General features: G+C 40.1%; 1 long non-coding RNA gene across 1 annotated transcript; it reads right to left on the bottom strand.

Annotated features, from left to right (window-relative positions):
- Positions 1–7,858: 7,858 nt before the first annotated feature.
- On the bottom strand, positions 7,859–24,628 carry LOC122918628. The gene is made up of 4 exons (XR_006386649.1): positions 24,170–24,628; positions 20,162–20,361; positions 19,500–19,633; positions 7,859–7,871 (listed from the first exon to the last, which is right to left on the bottom strand). It is a non-coding gene; the product is annotated as an uncharacterized LOC122918628 (long non-coding RNA).
- Positions 24,629–24,843: the final 215 nt, after the last annotated feature.

The raw sequence follows: 24,843 nt of genomic DNA, 5'->3' as shown, positions 1-24,843 counted from the left end.
CTCCTATCCGTTCTGTGCAGCCAGAGTAGAGGCACAGAACAGTGAAGACAAAAGATGAGGAGCACAGTGAAGGCTCCAGTTCCCCACTCCCACCCTCGTTCTTCCCATTAAATATGCAGAATCTGTTTTCTGAACTCTGTATCTGGGCCAATTTCTAACATTCATTGCCAAATAAAATTCAGCAGACGTGATAGTGTGCCAAATCTAAACTTAGGCCTCAAGAAACCTTGCATGTTTCTGCATGTGCTCTCTCTTGCACCTCTGTCGTCTCCATAAATCATGTCCAGGCTCGCCTGCTGGAGGACAAGGGACACAGGGAGCAGAGCCAAACTGCCCCAGTCATTCCAGTGAAGTACGCCCTAGACCGGCCAAGGCCAGCCAAGATAAAGAAACTGACCCAGCAGACCACTCCAGACAAGGGAGCAATAAATGTTTCCTAAGGATGTCTCTGAGATTTCATGGCTGATTGTTACACAGCGTTGTTGTGGCGATGGACAACTCGTCCAGAGAGGTGGTCGTTTGCCAGATGTGAAGGGTCTTGTACAAATGGTTAAATGTTTGTGTATGGAGTTTAAATGTATGTGTATGAAACGGAACCCCTTTGAAGGGTGTTAAGAAGCGAGGAACATGATTTGATTTGTTTTTTGGGAAAGTCACTCTGGCTATAACATGTAGGTTGAGTTCAAAGCAGGATTTCTTGGAGTAGTTCAAGTAAGAATGACAAATGCCTGAATGAGGGCAACGTCAGTTAGGATGGTAAGAAGGGGACAAACACCGGACTCATCAAAGGAGCAGGTAACATAGCGTACAGTGATGAGTTGGTTGAGGAAGGAGGGGGAAAGGAAAGATCCCAGTATGTTTCCCAGGTTTTGATAACATGAAATGAACTGGAACTAGGTTGTAGGAGGAAATACACTAATTTCAGTTTTACTATATTAGAGTCTCCATGGGACATTCAGGTAGATGTTTGGAAGTCAGCTTTATGGATAGATCTGGAAGTTAGGACTCAGTATGAATGGTTAAGTAGAACTGCGAGGCTGAATGTAATCAATCACCCAGGGAGAGGGTGTGTATTGAGGAGAGAGCCCAGGACAGGGCACTGGGGTGGGCCATGTTTAAGCTCCTTGCTGAAGATGAAGGACCGGCTGGGGCTGACAGAAATATCCCCCAAATCAGATACCTCAAAGCCAGAGGACCATTTCCAAAAGAGAAGGAGGAATGGTACCTATTCGGTGTGAGTTGTATCTCTCCCATAAACAGTTTCAGAAAATCATCGTAATTTTAGAACTAGAGGGAGGTTAAAAAACCAAGAACTCACACTGCAGTGACATCTACCAAGTCACGTTTTCAAACTAAACAAGTGATTTTATAGGAGTCGGGCCCTGCCAATCTGACAACAAAATGAAAAGTTATTATTTCTGAAAATATTTTTTAAAACATTATCTTAAGAACTGTAGCATCAATGAGTGCCATCACATTTAAGAGGGAAAAGAAGGAGATTTATTTTTAACATCCATGGTAAACTCTCTTCTAATTCGAGGTAGCTTCCCTAGAGACCACTAGAATAGATGTACGGGGAACATAAAGGTCATCTCTGTGTAGTGCAAGGCACGCTGGTTGCCTGATTATTTATAACTTGTCATTCACATCAGCTGATTGAAAAACAAGCCAGGAAGGCTTAGGCCAAATGCGTAGGGACTTCAAGGAGCCTGCATTTTTTTGCTCTTCTGGTATATTATGTCCATTTGAATCTTGCCCTTCTGCAGGACAGAGAATGACCAGAGATTAGCTAGTCTACTGTGTTAGGGTTGTTTTACTTCGTGTATACTCCTGAAAACCTTACTTCATGAGCTTCCCCTTGTGAAAGAACAGTCCCAGGATATAAGGAACTCTGTCCTTGTACTTAGAAGTCAGTCAGACTGGAGATTTCTTGAATGGTGCCCTGAGTCCCACCATTGTCACTGCCTTCTAGCTGTGCAATTATCAACACAGTAAGTGTTAGGAGACTGTGGAGTCTCAGTCCACTAGGTTCATCTCCGGTCTCCCACCTAAGGAAGTTTCTTCAAGGAGAACATAGCGGCTGTTCTCACCACCGGAGGGGGCCATTTCATCAATTTCAGCCCTGAATAGAATTGAGCAAAACTGTTTTTGGTAAGAGCAGGCTTCCCACCTAGTGGTGGAAAGGGTTTGCTCACCAGTTTCAGATGAAAAGAGTGAGGATGCTGTGTTGTTTGGGGTTTGGATCCAGAGTGCCTCAAAACCCCGATCACCCCTGTGAGTCCTAGAAGAGTTCTGGTGGAAGCAGGGGGCAGGCGGAGAGTGATTCTACTTTAAATTACTGACATCGTTTCACCAGGACACATCCTTGGAAATATTGGTGGTTAAACACAGGAGCTTTTTAGGAAAAAAAAAAAAAATCTGACTATTTCTGTGACCCGGAACAAAAGCTTAACTCAACAGGAATTTCTTGAGCCCCATAACTAGAGGCCCAGAGGAATGCTCCCTTTGGAAACAGATGGTTTCAGATTTTAAATGTCTTGAGGATGCCGTTGCTCCATCTCCTTCTCTTGGTTCTGCTTTCCTACGTGTTGACTTCACTGTTAGGTAGGTCTTCTTCTCATGGGAGCCACTTGGTCTGGTCAGCCCTAGATTGCAATGGCTTTCACACCCAAGGAGCCCAGTAAAATGAGAATACATCTTTCCCAAACACTCCAACAAGAATCTGGCGTGGCTCAGTCCATTTGGGATATGTGCCCACCAGTGGATTCATCGAGACCATAGCTACCACCACTGCAAATCCGACAGGGAAAGGGCAGTGGTGTGGATGCATAGAATGGACTGTGTGGAGGTAAAGTGAAGAAGGGCTGGTTCCCCCAAACACACACACACACACACACACACACGAAAAGAGACGTATTACTTCTGAAGTGGGAAGGGATGCTAGACATGTAGAAATGCTTTGTGTCTCTTACAACTTATAAAGCACTTACCACAGAGCTTTGAATATAAAAAGAACTTTAAAAATAATATCTAGGGGCGCCTGGGTGGCTCAGTGGTTTAAAGCCTCTGCCTTCGGCTCAGGTCATGATCTCAAGGTCCTGGGATCGAGCCCCGCATCGGGCTCCCTTCTCAGCCAGGAGCCTACTTCCTCCTCTCTCTCTGCCTGTCAAATAAATAAATAAAATCTTTAAAAAATTGTCTAAAAATAATATCTAAAAGAAAGCATAGGAGCAAGAATAATGATCATGATGATATTTTTGAGACCCGAAGAGTCTAGCCCACCCTCACTCTCCCTGGTCTTTGGTCTATCTCATGGCATTTAAAAAAAATTATTTTTATTACCATATAATGTATTATTTGCCCCAGGGTTACAAGTCTGTGAATCATCAGGCTTACACAATTCACAGCACTCACCATAGCACATACCCTCCCCAATGTCCATCACCCAACCACCCTATCCCTACTCCCCAACCCCCAGCAACCATCAGTTTGTTTCGTGAGATTATGAATCTCTTATGGTTTGTCTCCCTCCTGATCCCATCTTGTTTCATTTTTCCTTCCCTACCCCCCAGAACCCCCACCCTGCCTCTCAAATTCCTCATATCAGAAAGATCATAAGATAATTGTCTTTCTCTGATTGACTTATTTCCACTCAGCATAATACCCTCTAGTTCCATCCACGTCATTGCAAATGGCAAGATTTCATTTCTTTTGATGGCTGCATAGTATTCCATTGTATATATATACACACCACATCTTCTTTATTACCTCATGGCATTTTGTTGGCTGTGTAAAATTGTTGGAAAAACTAGCAAACTCTTATTTTTACTTTGTAGAATTTTTGCTTATAACACAATTGACATACAAGTTCTGTTCGTATTGTTCCCTGCATGCTACTTACGGTTTACCTCCTTTTTTACATCCACCCTCTTGCAGTTAATGTTTGGTGACTCTGAACTATTCATGCAACTTTTGGGACATGCCATACTTTCTCTTCTCTTTGCAGATACCTCTCCTTGAACATGAAATAGGACTTGACACTCTGCCATGCTCTCCCTATTCCATTCTTCACCTGACTACCTCCCACTCATCCTACTCCCTTAGATGTTGTCTTCTCCAATGAACCTTCTATGACCCTAAAAGTTAGAACAGGTGCCCCCTGTCATTTTCCAGAGCCTCTTCAACAGTCCAGGGATGCATTTGCTGCATGAATATCATCAGTGCAAAATCTTCAACAAGGCTTTGATCTACTTAGCAATTCAAAAATAACTCACAGGAAAAAAAATTAAAGAGCAATTTAATCCTAAATGACACTGTACTCACTAAAAGTACATGTGGAGTTCAGGAAAAAGGGAAACTCAGAAAGGTGTCAGGGAATGGTGTGTTTTATTCATCACAATGTACTTAAGCTCTGTGCTCAGTACTTAGAACAGATAGAATACCAGATGTCCGTACCTAGACAAACAGAATAATTTGAAGGAATGCCTTGAGGGATGGAGGGAGAAATAGAGGAGAGGGGAGAACTGACAGAATACAAAGTATGGGCTGTATCTGAACACACAGGACTGAGCAGATTATTATTAGATCAAGTTTGGATCTCTTATAAACCCATATGAATAACGCAGTCGTTGATTTAAGGCAGACTTAAAGCAGAAGAACCTTTAAAATGAGGGGAGAGGGGCACCTGCGTGACTCAGTTGGTTAAGCATCTACCTTCAGCTCAGGTCAAGCTCCCAGGGTCCTGGGATCGAGTCCTACATTGGGTTCCTTGCTCAGCCGGGAACCTGCTTCTCCCTCTGCCTGCCGCTCCCCCTGCTCGTGCACTTGCATGTGCTTTCTCTCTCTTTCTGACAACAAAATAAATAAAATTTAAAAAATTAAAAATTAAAAAAGAATGAGATGGGGGGTGGGGGAAGAAACAGGAAGAGACATGAAGGTTTGGAGCAGTGAGAGTGAGGGAAGTAAGAATGAATCACAGGCACTGAGAGTTTTATAGTTTTCTGCTCTCACTTCTAGAATGTCTAAAAACAGATATACCCCACCAAAGTCTGTGACTGTCTGCAGTGGGTTTTGTTTTCAGGAAGTATTGCTTTTAATCAACTCAAACATTTTAAACTTTGATCAGAGACTGAGAAATCCTATAACTCCTATCCCAAATAGCATCTCTCACACAAACCTCCAATGTATTTCCAATGAAACAGAAAACAGCACATTAATGCCATGAACCTTAATAGTCTGAGGTGATCTGTTGTTTATCAAACCATTGGTCTGTGTACATGGGTCGTAATGAAATAATCACTCCACAGGAACTTAATACGCTCTGGGAACGATCCCCGAGTGTTGTACCCAGGGAACCTAATAAAGAAACTTGAAGCAACTGTGTAAGAGGAACAGGAAAACAACCCAGGCTGTTATCTTTTATTGAGTCTATTTTCTCATAGAGAATCCTGAGAAAACAAAAGACATCTTGTTTGAAGTGTTTTTGCCTTCTCTTTGAAGTACTTACAAATTAAACACTGCCAGAGACTATTTCTTCCTTCATATCTGAAATATTTACTAATTCTGTAATTAGACAATTTTGTCTTTAAAAAACACTTAATTTGGGGCACCTGGGTGGCTCAGTGGGTTAAAGCCTCTACCTTAGGCTCAGGTCACGATCCCAGGGTCCTGGGATGGAGCCCCCGCATTGGGCTCTCTGCTTAGTGGGGAGCCTGCTTCTCCCTCTCTCTCTGCCTGCCTCTCTGCCTACTTGTGATCTCTGTCAAATAAATAAATAAAATCTTTTAAAAAATACTTAATTTACTTAATCAGCATATACTTGTACCTGGAGTTAAGCACTGCTCAGGAAACGAGAGACCTAAAATTGCACCAGCATCATCTGGGAACTGGTTGGAAGTGCAGATTCTCAGGCTGTACCCCAGACCTGAGGAATCAGAATCTGCATTTTAGCAAGAGGCCCAGGGGATCTGTGTGTGCGTGAAAGTTTGAGAGGCAATGTGATGGCTGTACATTGCAATCCCATGGGCTTGTTTGGGTTTTTAATGCTGTTGCCTAGATCCTAGTCCAAGAAATTTCTATTTGATCTGCATAGGGTACATCTTGAGCTTTGGGAGTTTCTCAAAGATTTCCAGGTGATTCTAATATGCAACAGAGTTTAAGAATCACTGCACTGGGGGTAGGGGAAAGTTGACCTTTAGTGCAGCCTGGGGGGTCTGCTAAAATCCAGAGTTTCCTTCTTCAGGTGAATCCTGAGAATCTGCATTTTAACCTGTTGCCAGGTGATGTTGGTGCAGTTTTATTTCTTTTGTATCTTCCGCCACAATATCCAGCTCCAGGCATAAGTAAATACTAATTCAATAATTTTTCAAGAACCCACTTTTTTTTTTACCTCCAATATAGAGATCATTGTATTTTATGGCTATTTTTCATATATGTGTTTTTAAAAAAGTAATGGCAGTACCAACTCAAAGCCCTAAGGAATAAGAAGGAAAACTCATATTAACTCAATTGTTAGCATCCTGTTATGGGTTAAATTGGGTCCCACCAACCCTGCCCCGGCCAGCCCATCCCCACCAAAAGACATGGTGAGGTCCTAACCTCCAGAACCTCGGAAATTATTTGAAAAGAGATGTCATTGCAGACATTGTTAGTTATGTTTAAAATGAGGTCTTCCTGGAGTAGGATGGGCTCTTAATCCAGAATGACTTCCTTACAGGAAGAGGAGAAGAGACACAGAACGGAGACGCACAGGTCCATGTGACAATGGAGGCAAAGACTGCAGGGATGGATCTACAAGCCCAGGAATGCCAAGGACTGCCAGCAACACCAGTTGCTAGGAAGAGGCAAGCAAATTCTCTTCTCTAGAACCTTCTGAGGGAGCATGGTCTTGGTGACACATTGATTTCAAGCCTCTAGCCTCCCAAACTATGAGAATATCTGTTGTTTTTAAGCCTCCGGTTTGTAGTTATTTGTGAAAGCAGCCCTAGGAAGCTGATATGCATCCTCTTCCTTAGTGCTCACTGCACAGCCTAGGATGTTTTTGTTGTGTGTTGTGTTATTTTGTGGTTTTTTGTTTTTTGGTTTTTTTTTTTTTTTGGTTTGTTTTGTTTGTTTTGGTATCCAGGACATACAGGATACTGCCTATTTATAAAAACTAAACTGATCTGCCAACGGCTACTTCAAATTTGGCTCATCCTATGCTGTGATAGATACCAAGGAAAGGAATTATAAAATAAGAGAAGATGCAAGTGAATGGAAAGACATCTACTGAAAATTAAAAAATGGAGAGACCGAGAAATCAAGGAAAGAAAGAAAAATATACAGACTTAGAGTTTATTGTGAATAATCTTATCTTTGAGGAAAACACACAAGTTCTCAGAAGTGAAATTATTCCTTAACGAAAATATATCTCTTTGTGAGCCTATTGATGTACATTTAAAACCCAGCCACATCTACGGGATTTCAAAGTCCTGTTAATGTTCATGAATCTGTATGAAGGGAGCCTCAGTGAAATTCTTTTCCATCGACATTGACGTAACAATCATAAAGGGTTTCGCAAGCTGTCAAAACATTCAGGAAATGGTACCTCTTATCGTGAGAAGACAGAAGAGTGAGCACTGAGCATCATTACTTTAAGGAGCTTCCCTGTGGCCCCCACTTTATATTTATTACAAAATTATTATGTTTATCATTTCAGCTAAATGTCATTTTAAGCCCAGCTCAGGAGAAAACATTATGGAATTGGGGGCGCCTGGGTGGTTCAGTGGGTTAAACCTCTGCCTTCGGCTCAGGTCATGATCTCAGGTCCTGGGATCAAGACCCACGTTGGGCTCTCTGCCCAGCAGGGAGCCTGCTTCCCCCTCTCTCTCTGCCTGCCTCTTTGCCTACCTGTAATCTCTCTGTCAAATAAATAAGTAAAATCTTAAAAAAAAAAAAGAAAGAAAGAAAATACAGAATTGGTTAAATAAAAATAATGGTAGCAACAGCAGCAAATACTGCATAAGACAGGAAGCCCTGGAACTGCTGTGGTCAAGCCCACAGCACAGGGCTCTGGAGAGTGGCACCTGCTGGGAGAGAAAGCTTTTATAGGCCAGGGCGGGTGGGAGGGCAGTGGCACCGAGAGCAAACTTTCCTTCACAATTTTCCCATGGGTCAGTCTTAAGTAAACAAAATGTTTTTTCTTTTCAATGTATTAAAAACATGTCTGATCTTACTTCTAAATTTTTCCTAATTTAAGTATGTCTGGGCAAAGACCACAACCGATGAAAGCTTTATTATGCATATAGTTTTGTACAGAAAAAAAGGAAATAAAAGTTGCTTTTAACCTTTATTATTGAAGTTCATAACGAGAATTAACGAAGTCCAAATTTATAGGATTTTTAAACCAAGTTAAATTCAGTGGAAGTCAGTATTCTGACTTTGTAAATGTTCATTGAACAAGAAGAAAAAAATAGTCAAGTTTATTCTACTGGAGACAAAAATGAGTTTATTTCCAGTAAGGATACAACATAATCTGTCCCTCTTAGTTTTGTTTTCTTTTTGTTAGAAAAACTTCTAAACTACCACCAAGCAGACAAATAACTAAATAATTTACTTTAACCCATTAAATTATTCTAGAATTATTTAATTTCCTGGGGAGCAGGAAGAATATAGTTTATTTACTAGATTAGAGACAAATTTCTTGAGACATTTGCTCATACCAGTATGCTATAAACCAAGAGTTTGTGCCCTCACCCCCAAATCATACGTTAAGTCCTAACCCCTGATGCAATGACATTGTCATTAGAGGGCCTTTGAGAAATGATGAGGTTATGAGGATGGAGCATTCGCCAATGAGATCAGTGCCCTTATGAAAGAGACCCCGAGAGAACTCCTGGGCCCCTTCTGCCTCGTGAGGCTACAAGATGAAGAAAAGATGCTGTCTGTGAACTTGGAAGTGACCCTCACCAGACGCGGAATCTGCAGTCACCTTGATCTTGAACTTCTTAGACTTCAGAAGTGTGGGAAATAAGTGTTTGTTATATAAGCCATCCAGTCTTTGGTATTCTGTTTTTATAGCAGCCCAAAGGGACTAAGACACTGTGTTACTAGGTTCATCCTATTTTATTATAGTTTATATCTGTACAGCTTTGATAACCTGTGAAATCCTGAAAGATAGAGGTTACCAAAGTCATGGTTTTATGCTCAGGAGCCTCTAGTGGCTCTACAGATTTTGTGGAGTGAACCAGTATAAAAGCATGGAGTGGTCTTTAATGTGCTCTGGCAAACTATAACACAGGATGCCTGGTACAGCGGTTGTTGGTCAATGTTTCAGACTCCAATCATCTAAACCCTTTCTGTATTTAAAGAACGTCCCTTTTCAGAGTCCATAGTCTCTCATGGTTCACCTCCACTTCCAATTTACCCAAAAACACATACCCTCCCCAATGTCCATAACCCTACCCCCCTTCTCCCAAGCCCCTTCCCCCAGCAACCCACAGTTTGTTTCATGAGATTAAGAGTCACTTATGGTTTGTCTCCCTCCCTATCCCATCTTGTTTCATGGATTCTTCTCCTACCCACTTAAGCTCCCATGTTGCATCACCACTTCCTCATATCATTATAGAGGGCACGGCTTGCATGGAGCACTGGGTGTGGTGAAAAAATAATGAATACTGTTTTTCTGAAAATAAATAAATTGGTAAAAAAATTTAAAAAAAAGACATAAGGCTTAGAGCCATTTTTCTACCATTAGAAGAACTAGGCTGGTGGTGAAGCCAATATAAACAAAGACAGTGTGTCAATGTTTCTCAAATAAAAATTGTTTAAAAAAAAAAAAAAAAAGAAGATCCCTTTGTCTTAAGCTAGATACTAACCCAGGCCCCTGGTAACTTCAGTTTCCCCACTCACATTTCAGATTAGGACACATTTCAGATTAGGACAAGCAGGGACCCTGGCGGTTCTAGCACATTGATGGCAGAGAGAGGCCAGAATGGAGCACAGTTTTCCAAGGGAAGTGGTACCACCAGCCTCACCTAGCCTATAGAGTCCAGATACCACCTCACAGGCCTGGGCTGGGAAACATGACGATGTCTGCTGCCCAGTGTCACCTGCTCCCAACTCCTTTCTGGTCCTGATTCTCCAGCCCTTCTGAAGGTGTTGTGAGCTAAAGAGTATCTTCTAAAGAAATCTCTTTTCTGCCTAAATCATCCAAAGTTCACTTCTGTGCCCATAACTAAAAAGCCTGCTGGGGGAAAAAAAAAAAAAAAAAAAAGCCTGCGGAGTCCAAGTGGGGTTGGACTAATTAGCAGGCTGACAGTCTCACCTAAATACTGTGGGATTAATTAGGTAATGTATTCATAAACATGACCATTTTTTTTGGCTGTGCGTCCAAACTCTCTTCCTGTTTTAAAATTCATTAGGGCAGTTTCAGTGAGGCATGTAAACATTATGGTAATGCAATACTTATATTTCTCATTTGATGTGTGTGTGTGTGTGTGTTTACAAGAGACATATATGTGTACCTTCTAGAAAGGTGGGTCAGACATCACAGTTTTTCCAGTGTGACTTGCATCTTTTAAGAACTCTGGTCAGCAGGGGAGGTCTGGATTTCTGGCAATATAAATAATATTAGGGCCAAAGCTGAGAATTACACAAGCTCCACTGCCCGTGAGCTAATTGTATCTCATATACCACCGAGCAGAGAAAGAAAAGATGTTCTTTGACCCAACCTAATCATGATCTGTAAAGCTATTTGATCAAGTGCCCTCTTGCGAGTTAAGGATGCTTAGTGTGTTCCCTTATTATTCATGACTGTCACGTGAATCAGAAGTCATTCTTGTCCAAGAAAGAAAGGCCCAGACAATTTAGCTGCATGGTTGCTGGGCTGCTTTTTAAAAGCAGTTTTGTGAAAGGAAAATTCAAAGAAAGCCAAATGGTTACCTGCCATCAAGCTGGCTGTGGTTATCCTGTTTCTCTGGTCTTTACTACTGACAAAGGGCTCATGCACCTTGGCACTTATCAGAAAAAGGCACTAATTTTCTTTTCACTTACACATAAGCTATCTCTTCCAGATGAGATTTAAATAGAAGATTAGCATGAAATCCTTGCCCTTTCTTCTATTTCTATAATCTAGAAACCATTCAGTGGATCTGATAAGAGCAGTTTCTTTGCAGTTTGACATTGAGAGGATAACTTTGAAGGGTTATTATGGGGATCAAACTGTTCTCCAAGTTTCTTGAGGAGGGACTTCTATACTGTGACCTGTAATGAATTCAAAGAAGCTTCAAAAAACTTCAGAATCTGCCCATTCTAAGTAGCATATTTTTCTGAACCTTTTTGTTTGTAGACAAGAATATTGTTGATTTTAAAAAATGCAGTCTTCCCTTTTCTTGTCACCTTTATTCTAAAAAAGAGTTAGGAGAAAATTTGTAAAATAAAAAAATGCTGCTCTATTAGGATCCTCATCCCCAGACTCCAAAGAAGAGGATGCCCAGATAGATGTACATGACAATCAGTGACCACCTAGTTGACATCCAACAATGCCACATCTATTTTATTTCCGCAAGTCGTTCTTATAGCCAGACATAAATCTGCAGCTCCAGACTAGCTTTATGATATGAAGAATAAACTTTACACCTAGGACCTAAAGTCTTTTCATGTCTGGAGTTCAAGCCATAAATACCTCTGGGAAGAAGAGCTTGGCAGTTCACCCCCTCCAGAGCCTCTGGGAGTAGCGTCGGAGAGACAGAAATGAGAGGCACATAAGGGGTGGAGATTAGGCTGCCTGCCATTCCCTGTCCCTTCTGGTACTCAGTATCCAATAGTTTTTTTAAATCAACGCTTTGTCTACCTGAGCAAATCTAACAAAGATTTTTTTAAAAGGCAAGAATGAATTATATGAGAGTGACTTTTCTTTATTAGTTATTCCCAAACTGGGGTACAGAAAATGCACAATGGACAGAACTCAAAAATCAAACAGAAGAAGGTAGGAATAAAAGAAATAATCTTAGGCCTAGGAGACTTATTTATAAACAAGCAGGAATCTGTGAAATTATTAGATACTTGAATACTTGAGCCAATAATTCTTTGACTAAATTTACCATTGGAGGGGTTCAAAATGAGCCTCCCCCAAATGTGCCACTTTGGCACGTGGATTACTTTGCCGAAGTCAATCAAGACCCAAAAGACTCAGGAAGAGTAACTGCCTAACAGACTTTAGAAGAGTCTGGTCCAGGAAGAGAACTACTAACAGAGATAACTACAGAGTGTAAGCTAAGTGTGGTAAGCTGGAGGAAATCTTGGCAGGGCCCGGAGATCAAATTCTGTGTCCCATTGTCTCTGCAAGGCATGGCAAACATTTGTTTACCAGACATTTGCTCTTGCTATTTTCGTATTAACTGTCTTTCTTCCCTTTGAAGTTTCAGACCTCTACCTCCTTCTCCTTAGCTTAGGACAGCATATACACCTCAAGTGCCTGATGGCCTATGGATGTCATATTCTTATGGGGCTCCCACATGTATGGAATTAAGTGTGTTTTTCTCCTGTTAATCTTATATCAATTTCCCAGCCTAAGAATCTAAAGGGCAGAGAAAAATTTTCTCCTTCTCAACAGTATTTATCTGGATAGAAGCCATACCAGCCTTCCTACGATTCTACAGTAATAATTACATGTCTCTCATACATGTCATCGTCCCTGCTCTTAGGCTGTGCTCTCTGCATTGTTGCTCATGATTTTCTACTGTATTGATGATCTAACTAGACATTTCTTCGGAAACTAGACACAGGTAGGCCGTTGTTAAATGAATAGCCAAGTTTAGTAGTTTAGTCCATGGGTATGGAAAAATACCTGGTTCTATTTTACAAGCACCAATTTGTGATGTTAGAATCATCTTCATCAACAATCATTTGTTGAACAACATCTAGCCTCAAAATGCAGTGGAAAAAATGTGGGTTTGGGGTCAAACACACTTGGGTTTGACTCCCAGTCTCACCATTAACTTATCTCTGTCACTCTATCTCTCTGTCTGTACAATGTGCAGTAGGCAGCCTCTAAGATAGCCACCAGTGATGACTTCTAGTATTCATACCCTTGGGTAGTCTCCTCCCTTCGTGGGTTGGTTGGACCTAGTGTATTTGTTCTAATGAATAAAATATCGAATATGGCAAAAGTCATGATATATCACTTATAAGATTAGGTTATGGACAATAACTCCCATATTCATTCTCTTTCTTTTTATTTCTCTCTCTCCCTCTCTTTCTCCCTCTCTTCCCATCTATGACCAATAGCCAGTGAGGATCTGAGGCCTACTAATAGCCATGTGAGGTGGAAGCACAATTTACTGGAAGTTTGGAAATGTACCTTTCCCTGGATGATCTGTGAGATGACTGCATTGTTGGCCAACACCTTGAGTCCAGCATATGAGAGACACTGAAACAGAGGAACCAACTAAGCCATGCCTGCATATCTGGCACACATAAGCCATGAGATAAATAAAGTGTGTTGTTTTTAATCTACTAAGTTTTAGGGGTCTTTGTTACACAGCAGTTACACAGCAGTAGGTAACTACTACAAATAGAAACAATAACACCTCCATTCCAAAATTACCGTGAGGGTTGAGGTGGTGTATGCTTTGTGTTTGTTACATAGCTTCTCCTTAATAAATGGTACATCTATTTATGCCTCCATTATATGGGAAGCTGTTCTTTCTAAATTCTGTGGTACAACATGGGTTAAAGGAAAAGATGGTTCTCTTAACCTCAAATTAAAAGGAATTTGAAAAGAAGAGAATTGAATTGTGTGGATGTTAGTAGAAAGACCAACTGGTAGGTCTTTGTAAAGTATAGACTTGAATGAGGCAATAAAGGAAAATACTGAATTAGGTAACAAGGTGATATGGAGGATGAAAATGTCTAATATGGACTAGGATTTAATGCCTTAAGAGTAAGAGCCTCAATTCCCTTCACTGACTTGACCACCCTTCAGGGCACAGTCATTTTCAAATTTTTAATGCAACACTTGAGAATATTAATGATAAAAGAGTTAATAATGTTTTATTTGGGTAATAAAAATTTAAATTTGTAAAAGTGAAACTGAAAAAGAAATAGTAAAAATATAAAGATGGTTCTCCAAAGACACAGGGTAGCACTGGGGAAAAGTCCCTGGATTCAGAATTAGAAGCTTTGGTTCTGGGATTTGGTTTGTTTTCTTTCTTTCAAAAAATGTGTATCAAGTGCCTACTTATGTCAAACCCTTTTCCAACTCTATAGTTGGATGGATATAGTTGCGGATAAAACAGATACAATCATTGCCTTCTTGGAGCTAAAAGAACATGAAAAAAAAAGTATTTAATTGCAATTATAATAAGTACCATAAAGAAAAGAACAAGGTATAATTTTAAAATGTAGGAGGGATGTATACTGAATTGGAGAATTGAGGGAAAGTGCTCTCGAGGAAGGGGCATTTAAACTCAAGGTTGTGCATGAGTTATCCGGGTAACTAAGTAACAAAGAGCTGGGGGAGAATATTTCAATCAGAGAAAACAGCAGGGGAAGGCTTTAAAGCAGGAACAAGCTTGACATGTCTGAGCAACAGAGAGGTTCATGGGGTTAGAATAGGGCAGGCAAAAGGAGGGTGAGCGTTAGAGATATAAACAGGCCCAGATTGCACAGAGACTTGTGGGCATGTTAGGAAGTAAGTTATCGAGGCAGTAAAAGATTCTAAGTACAATGACGACATTTATTTTATGAATGCTCACTCTGCTGCGGATACAGAAATAGGATCAAAGTTAAATGGCTTTAAAAAAAAAAACTGTAGGAGGACTTGGTGTCCAACTAGAGTGGACACCATAAAGATGGATCTGTGATATATTTTAAGGAGAGAATCCAGAGGAGTCGGTGATAGGTCGGTGTGGGAGGTAAAAGGAAAGAACGGTATCGTCAGGGAATGCTCCTAGGTTTATGGGTTGAGCAACTGTTTAATAAAGTGGGATTTACTGAGTGATAAAAACTGAGGCAGGAAGAAACTGCGGAGGGAGACAAAGAAAGATGAAAGCTTCTGTTTTGTACATTAAGTTTGTGATGTCAACAAGACATTCAAATCGAAACACCAGTGGGCTGTTAGGTATGCAAACCTAGACAGAGCTGAAGCCATTTATCAGTTATGAAACTTCCAATGAGTCATCTTGTAATTCTGAGCCTCAGTTTCTGAAAAATCAGACTCGACAACCTCCTGCCATTATAGGATGGAGGGAAAGAGAGACGAGGCAGCATTTAGGAAGGGTCTCTCCCAAGTGTAATTTCGTATAAACATGCAGCACTCTTGATTGGTGAAAGACAACTTCTCATGTTGGAAAGGGAAGTGTGACGAGCATATACTAAGTTTTAATATCCTGTGTCTCTCTGCTGGCAAATATACAGACATTGATGAAGAGGAAGAAAGAGAAAGAAAGGGGAAAAAAACGAAAGAAGGAAGGTGACGGGTGGACAGTAGAATAATTCAACTATTAATTTTGGATTTTAGCATATAAATTATTTTGAAGAAATAGGTCTTGGGTAGTCTCATAACAAAAATTCTCTAGATGTTTGGCTATCCTCACTTTGAGACATGTGCTTTCCACCTTCTGATTTCCTCAAATACCCTTCCTACCTGGAGTCTTTCATAAAATATTTCATCAGTCAGCAAGTTGCAAAGCACATATTTTCTTTGGCGTGAAGAAATATTGGGTCTATATTTCAAGGATAAGTAAACCAACTGACAATTTATTTCAGTTTGGGTCAGTGTCGATCCTTTGCAATTTATTTCTACCCATTATTCTACCCCTAAGCTGATAAGAGTCTTCAGTTAGTTCTACTAATTGCTAAAATAATAAGTGTTCAGTTATACAGTCTCTCTAGAATAGACATTGAATATTAAGCCCTTATGAACTCAAGAAGTTTTTATGGAAAACTGGTTCAGTTAGTTCTTGATTTTGGGGAGGCACAAAACTCCCCGTCATTACCCTATACACTCCAATGGAAGTTTTTCTGAAATATCCATTTTTTGCTTTTCCAGCCTTTCCTAACAAAATTGAGTCCACTGGCTTCTGGCTTTTTTCCATGGTACTCTTACCAAGTATTTGGCTTTCAGATTCCTGTTTTAGTAAAGTTCCATTTCTTCTTCCTTACTCAACTCCTATAGTTTGTCCTCAAGGTCTCTCCTTGGCTTCAAGTTGTAGATCTTTGAAAACACTAGTTTTTGCAAGACCCCATTTATACCAAAAGGACCCTTCCTCCTGCAACAGAGTATACCTGAGTTCTCACATACTGTGGAGGTAAGAGTTTTCATTGTGTTCTTATGACCAGTAGAGCTCTCTGAATGACTTGAAGGACATAGAGAAAATGTCCTGGTGTTCATCTTTAGATTTAGTACATGGAGAAGGGGAAGGTAAATAGAAAATTTTAATGGAATTGCACAGAAGAAAAAGTATAGAAATGTGGATGGTGCCCTTTGTTAGGATAGAAAACATCCACGTGAGAGGTAGAAATGCACTCAAGTTACTATAAGCTTTTTAAAAAAGCATTATACAGGGTGCCTGGGTGGCTTGGTGGGTTAAAGCCTCTGCCTTCAACTCGGGTCATGACCCCAGGGTCCTGGGCTCTCCGCTCAGCAGGGAGCCTGCTTCCACCCCCCCCACTTCCCCCCCACCCCCGTCTGCCTCTCTGCCTACTTGTGATTTCTATCTGTCAAATAAATAAATAAAATCTAAAAAAAAAAGCATTATACAGTATGCAACATAATGAGATTCCAATAGAATAAAGAAACAAATCAAATTACTTTTGATTAAAAAATAAAACATTTTAAAGAGCTGCTTGAGTACTTCAACCTCAACTGTGAAGACAGGGGAGAATCACAAAAGTCAAGCTCAATTCTGCCATCTGCTGCTTGGCAGCAGAAACCATGGTTGGTTGAGACCATCTGTTCCAGTCCCCAGGGTCACTACTAGAGCATCAACCCTATTTAGAGAAAGATGGGATAGAAGCCATTGAGATTATCCCTAAGAGATACTATAAGACTTGCATTAGCAAACAACAGAGACTGGATTCAATTTAACCCAGTGAATAAGTCAAGTCAGGGTTTCTGATATATCTATATCTTACATATAACTAATTGTGTTCCAACCCTTTTAAGAGCTTCAACACTAAAAGACAAAAGTTTCAATCTATATAATGTCTTTGAATGCTCAGCAACCCGAATGGAAGAACAGTTGTACCTTTTTTTTTTTTAGTTCCCTCAGTATCTCAAGGACCCAAAATAGACAAACGATCCTCCTTTACTCACTCTTCAAAGGAAGTTGGACCTTTAGATATTGGAGACAGGGACTAGGAACAAACATTCCACGTTTTCTGTGCTCCCTTATTCTTGATGTTGTCTTTAAAGGACAAAATATAGAAAACACAATTTGAAAGACTATGGTTTTGCCTCCTTGAAAAAAAATGGCTTCCATATTAAATTCTTCCTTGAGTCATATTTTGACAACAAAAACTCACAGCATGTTCTATTTGTAGTCAACAATAATAGCTCCTCTTAGATGGAATAAAGGGCAAGGGGTCACATTTTCTATTCCCATGTCTAGAGTCCTAGCTCTGATAGTGATAAGGAACACTCATAAGCTTTAGCTTAGTAATTCTGCCATGACCCTGTGTTGATGATCTTTTGTCAGTTGCCCAGACTTTAAAGCAAGAAGCAAAGCATTTTTTTAAAAAGATTTTATTTATTTATTTGACAGAGAGATCACAAGTAGGCAGAGAGGCAGGCAGAGAGAGAGGAGGAAGCAGGCTCCCCGCTGAGCAGAGAGCCAGATGTGGGGCTCGATCCCAGGACCCTGGGATCATGACCTGAGCCGAAGGCGGAGGCTTTCACCCACTGAGCCACCCAAGCGCCCCAAAGCAAAGCACTTTTTAAAAGACTAATTGAGAAGGAGTGGTGAAGAGCCTAGCCTGTGGTCTGGAAAGCATGGGTTTGACTTTTGACTCTTGCTCAAGTACTCTAAACCTTGCCAAGCCTCAGTTGCCTTCTCTGTGAAAACCTCCCTTATAGGATTGCCATGAGGGTTAGATGAGATCACACATGTAAGGAACTTAGCGCGCTGCTGCCACAAAACAAATTTTCAATAAATCTTTTTTTATTTTAATAAATAATATTTACTTATGAAATTATTTTAATAAATCATTTAAATAAATGATTATTCTCATTATTGGCATGATAATCAGATGGACTTCCACTTTTGATAGCTAATAATATCAAATGGTAATAAAAGATAGCTAATAAAATCAAATAATATCAATATCAAATCAAATATCAAATGATAGCAAATAATAATGGACTTCCACTTTTGATAAGCATAATCCCAAACCTTTTTGTATGTGATATATGTGACACTTTACAATTTCCAAAAAATTCTGCTTATATTTAGCTCATTTAATTAATTTAATTCAGCCTCTTTTAATTCCGTAATCCTTTGAGATAAATAGATACAATTAACTCCCCCATTTTATCGGTAAAACAGTTGAGACCCAAAGAAGTTGAGTGTCTTGCCAAAGAGGGCCCAGCTGGCTTTGCAGCTGAAATGAGGCCATGGAACTGACACCTGGGTCTTCTGATGCCACCGTCCCTGCTCTGAAGAGAAAAGGTCTGACCACCGAAAGGTCTAATCTGGCTCAAGTTGGTATTCATGAGATACATGCTAAACCTGGTTAGTTTTATCCTGTTCTTCACATATCCTAAGACAAAGGTTTTTAGTTACTAAGAACGTTCTTAATCTCTAAGGAATAATTGCAGTCAAATGCTCTACCACTGAGCTATACCCCCTCTAAGGAATAATTGGCTTGTACTAATCCATTGCCCAAATATACGCATCAGTATATGTATCCATTTCTACCTTTAGTTGGTTTATAAGCATTTAATAAACACTTGGATTCCTTACATGTAAAATCCCAGATTGTCCCTGGGTCTGATTATGCCATTTTCTCTGAAGATTCCTATCTCCAGAACAAAGTCCAAACTAAACAGTATAACTTGCACTCGGATGCCCTTTGCACAGAAGACCTCTTGCTCCAGCCATCCTCCCCTCACCACTGTGCAAAAGTCCCATCCACCTTCACACCACCACGCCTCCGTCCACACTGCCCCTCCGCCTGAAACACCTTCCTCGACCTCTCCTCCCACCATCCACCACATGCCTCAAGACCCTGCTCAGCTGTTACCTTCTGTCCAAGACTGGACTTTACCAATCTCCCTTCCAGGATAAATTGCTTTTTCATCAGTGTTTCAACGGCAGTTTACCATATTCATCTTTGTTGCTTTTAGATCTTATCTTTAATGCTTATTTGTGTGACTAGATTCTCCACTGGACCAAGGACTCCTTGAAGGCAAAAATCATACCCTATTCCACTTCAGAGCTCTAGTGTCTGGAATGCAAGTATTTGATCTATAAAATACACTGCATTTCAAAGCTGCAGGTGGCATACTAAAGTTAACTTACATGATACTCCGCACATTTATTAAAAACAGTCCTTTCCAAGTCTCCATGTGTCTATTTCAGAAGGTTCAACAGGGGCCAATCCAAAGGTTGATCCATAAACAAGGAAAGAGATGACACCACACACTGATTAGGAACTTTAAAAAATGAAAGAATTGATCCACTTATAAATGATATTCCAAAAAAGCAAAACTTTTCCTTTCCAATTTCCAGCAAACAATAATAAACATTTAAGTAAATCACAGCACATAATGTATTAAATATTTTGTTCTTTGCCATTCACTGTATGGCTTTGAGTGAACTGAAGGAATTAACACGTTTTCTTTTTCTCAAATCTCAAACAATTGCTTGTGTCTCTGCCAAATAGAGTTTAGGACTAGAATATCAAATATAGGAGCCTTGTAGTTAGTTAGTTGCCATTCTTCATGGCAGAATTTAGAAAGCATGGTATTCAGTGTTAAAATATGAACTTTCAAATAAGATAAAAGACTAAAGTGTTTTAGGTGTCCTACTTTAGAGGGACCTAGAACTCTTACTTTTACTTTCTCCCAACCATGATGAATGGGTGACTCTTTTTGCCTTTTTGATTTTGTTTAAATCTCTTAATTTTTTTTTATATATTCTAAATCTAGTATTCATCAACTCAAATTTCAAAGAATACTTACTCTTATCCTTGAAGCCACAAGTCTTTTTCTCCATTGTTTTCTTAAAGTTTGTTTTGGATTATCATTAAACTACGTACTCACGAATTCCTTTGGCATTTACTCCCACATTCTTATGAAGATTTAATTTAAAAAGCTTTGCAAACATATTCTTTCTCCAAAATACAGTGCACCCATATGTATTTATTGAGTGAGTTGTATTTCTGAAAAAAAAAAAAAAGCACCTAATTTCAGGCAACTTCCTTGGTAAATTTCCAGTAGTCAGAATGAAATGAAAGATGGTAGAAGAGGTGGGGAAAGATTAGCAAGGAGTTGGGGAGAAGAATCACAGGTTATCACAGATTTGAAAGGAATAATCCTCAATATTCAGAACCTTCACAACTCTTTTTGTCCTTGTGCTCTCTAGTGAAAACAGTCTGAGTAAAGCAGAAGCCAGCCCACAAAGCTCATGGATAACTTGCATTCTTACGCTGGAGAGCAGCCAATTACCCTGGGACCAAATTCCTGTTTACTTTGTAGTGAATGTAGGAGACAAGCTGCCTGCCGGTAGCTGTTAAGGCAGTAAAAACACAGCCAGAGGCTGTCACAGGGAGGAAATCACAGAGCAAGTTAATTTGTGATCTTCAAGGACAGAGATTAAACACTGTGTAATGAGGCTCAAATGGTGGCCTTGCCTGAAAGAAGAAACTGGGCTGAAAAGCCCCCTTAGGAGTTTGGTAAAATCTTTGCATAATGAGTGGCGTATCATTGTTCCCCGACTTGCTCTTTCTTACAATCAATAGCCTTCAAAATTTGCTTCCAAAGAAGTTTTGGATTCATCATATGGCAGAAGTGCAAGTCTGTTTTGTTCTGAATCTCCCATTATCCCTGATATATCTGGTGCAGAGAGAATTAAAACCAAAACGAACAGTATTTGGGGTCAAAATCTGAGCAGCCCAGATAGAATTTGGCAACAGGATAGTTTGTTCCACTATTAGGCGACAGTTATACTCTAATTTGAAGCTTCCAGGTGTGGTGTCTCAGGAACTTGAAACTGCTTTGAGGCCTCCTATTTGCATTTTGAACTTGACCAAGGGGGGAAAATGAGAACTGGGAAATCCATTAGTTTGCTCATATCCCTAAACAGTGTACTCTACTGTTACATGCCGTAGAGTGAAAAGCTAACTGCTCAAATCCTAGGAATTACATGGTGACTCCTGGTTCACTAAGACCTCACTGTCATATCCACAGGTCTTATGTCATGAATTTTACTGTTCTTTGGACATAAAGTTTATTAAAAACACACACACACACACACACACAACATCGAAAGGGTGCCTGGGTGGCTCCATTGGTTAAGCATCTGACTCTTGATTTTGGCTCACATTATGATCTCATGGGTTGTGGGAATGAGCCCCAAGTCTGGTTCTATGCTCAGTGGGGAGTCTGCTTGGGTTTTTCTCCCTCTCTCTGCCTCTATCCCCCCAACCCCCACGCGCTTGCGCTCTCTCTCTCTCTCTCTCAAGCACACACACACTCTCTCTCTCTAAAATAAATAAATAAATGGCTTTAAAAACACCACTGGATAGAATATAGGATGGTATAAAACTGATCTTCAATGCTGTGGTGAGTCCTGTTACACTGCAGTTGTTGTGTTGGAAAATGGAATGCATCTACCACACGTCCTATTTTGGAAGACCTTGGTGGTGTTTTTCAATGTTTTATCAGGAAAGATTTAAAAAAAAGTCTGCCAGGCCCAGAATCCAGAAGCTTTATCCATTAGCATTTTAAATCTAGTCAAATGGAATGCAGACACAGACGCTGGGAGGTCCGGGTGTCTGGGAAGGAAGAGCATAACAGTACATTAACAGGACAAACATTCAACCAACTGTAAAGCTTAAGGCCTTACAAGGAAGCAATCTTTTTAGGGCTGTGTTGTTGTTAGCATTTTGTATTTAGATTTACCAGTTCAAATACGCCTCTTTTTTCATCCTTTGGTTCAGATTTTATTTCTCCTCTTTGAGGCATTACTCTAATAAAGAGACCATTCAAGTCTATGCCTAGTGTAGGTAATTAAGCAATCTTGCTATTTTTCTCGAAAGTATTCTTTTCTTTTTTTGCATAATTTTCTCTCCATGGTAATTTCAAAGTGTCCTCAGATCACAATGAGGAAAAAAAAAGTCAATTAAGTTTCCCAATATGGAAGCCTAACATGCTGAGCTGTATTCCAAACTCTACATTTATTTTTTACTTTTGACTCTCTCTATACAACACAGTATTTTCCTGGTGGCAGTGATTCCAAAGAAACATGGATGGCTATGGCTGTTCTTGTCATCACTTTCAGAAGTTAGAGGTGTCTTAGTCTCCATTTGGAGCCAACGGTGCATGTTATACATGAATTTATCTTAACCCTTTTGTTTTTGGTAGGCTGTTTCTAGTTTTAGCTTGTAACACCTTTTGAGATTATGAGATCTATGTTCCATGTGAGAGAAAGTCATTTACAGAAGGAGTAAATAGGCAGGGAAAGATCCGGGGCCTGATTTACTGTCCGAGGGACTCCGACTTCGATCTAACCTTGAAACAGGAGACTCTGGGCAGCAGAGAAATACTGTTCTATAATTTTTCGTTCAGTTGCCTTCCCCTTCTAGGGCGGATTCTGCGTCTTTGTATTCTCTGCACCCAGACAGTAGCTACATATAGTAGGTCCACAAGAACTGCACTGTTGGAAAGAAATGGATGGATGCCTCTCTTGAGGAACTGAGGGGGACATAAGTGAGTCCGTTTCACTACTTCATAATTTTGGCAGGAGTACAGTACATTTCCCTACTAAATTCCCAATTCTTAAGTTTCCCACAAAGCTCTTAAATATTGATTTCATTTCAGAAGTTACCACTTCACATTTTACTTTTAAAATATGCTTATTGTTTTAAATATTAATATTAAATATTTCAATATTAAATAATTCAATGCCATAGCACTGGAGATCAGTTTTATGCCATCTTTTTGTTTAATTAAAAATTGAAGTAGAAATATTTTAGCTGAGAGTATAAGAAAATGTAAGGATGGAGTGAATTTATAGAAATAAAGGGCTGAGTGTATGAAATATATCATTTTAATTACTGGATATATTATAGATAGAAAGGAGCAAGGAAGTAAGAGAGAGAACATAGGAGGAAGTTGAGTAATCTGGAACAGTTGTAGAGTAGGATCCAGTTGGGTGAAAAAGTTATATCACTATCTGTATAGATGCCTAACTTCGGGGAAGTCTGTTAAACTATGGTTTCCAAATTCCTTATCAACAAAATGAGCATAATAATATCGAGTACACCAGACATACAAATTAGAGCAAGGATCAAATCAGACGATGTTCAAGAATTAGTTGATTAGGGGCGCCTGGGTGGCTCAGTGGGTTAAGCCGCTGCCTTCGGCTCAGGTCATGATCTCAGGGTCCTGGGATTGAGTCCCGCATCGGGCTCCCTGCTCAGCAGGGAGCCTGCTTCCTCCTCTCTCTCTCTCTGCCTGCCTCTCTGCCTATTGTGATCTCTCTCTGTCAAATAAATAAATAAATAATATAAAAAAAAAAAAAGAATTAGTTGATTAGCTTTGCTGCCACATGTTTCTCAAGGGCAAGAACTCTGTTTTCTTTACCTTTGTACCCACAGTCCCTAATACAGTGCCCACCTGGCATGTAAAGAAATGGAAGTTGTTTTAATCATTAGGCAATAGATCATGGAGCAGAGATCAGAGGAGTGCACAAAACAAAGGCAAGTTTTGCCAGGTAAATGAGTGTGAGTATGTGTGTGTGTGTGTGTGTATGCACACACCTGTGTAGTAATCTGTGCAGAAGAAAAACAAAAAGGAGGGAATTAGGAAAAGTCTGAGTGGGATGACCAAAGTGTTATCAAAAAGAGACACAGTCACAGAATTTATGACATTCTCATTAAAGACACTGTAATGGAAAGGAGACATTCTCGTTAAAAAGGAGGAAGACTGGAAAAATGAAGGAAAGGCACCCCCTCCCCCTCTTCTCACCTTTTTTCTTCATTTATCCAGTTTTTTGTTCCATCACGTCCCATCTCTTCCCGAAGACTTTGTTCCACGCTGATTTCTACCTTCTCTCAACTTCTAAATACATTTTTTAAAAATTATTGTTTTAGCACTGTTGGCCTCTCCCAAATCTCATGTCGGAGACTGCTAATTGTCCATTAAAATCCATTCACCCTTTCCTCCATGATTCCTAGATTCCTTCGCAGTTACGTGGCTAAATGACTATGTCCTTTCCAATGGAAAAAGGGTGGAAATGGTAAAATGATAAAAAGGGCTAGACTGGCACAACCTCCTGAGCCCTTCGATGACATCCCCCCTTTCCAAAGGATGAAGGTGTCAAGGATGAACAGAACAACGGGCTGGAGATGGCAGAGCTTCCATCAGCTTGGTTTCCTGAATGATTGCATGGAGTAGAGGCCCTCCACCGTCCCAGAACAGCCAACAATAAACAGTTACCTGAGGAAGAAATAAATTTCTATCACTTTTTTTTTCCAATTTATTTATTTTCAGAAAAACAGTATTCATTATTTTTTCACCACACCCAGTGCTCCATGCCAGCCATGCCCTCTATAATACCCACCACCTGGTACCCCAACCTCCCACCCCCCCCCCGGCACTTCAAACCCCTCAGATTGTTTTTCAGAGTCCATAGTCTCTCA

Source organism: Neovison vison, chromosome 10 (assembly GCF_020171115.1).
Source record: "Neovison vison isolate M4711 chromosome 10, ASM_NN_V1, whole genome shotgun sequence".
NCBI classification, from domain to species: Eukaryota; Metazoa; Chordata; class Mammalia; order Carnivora; family Mustelidae; genus Neogale; species Neogale vison.
Note: the sequence above shows the minus strand (reverse complement) of the source record. Positions and strands in the feature narration are given on the sequence as shown.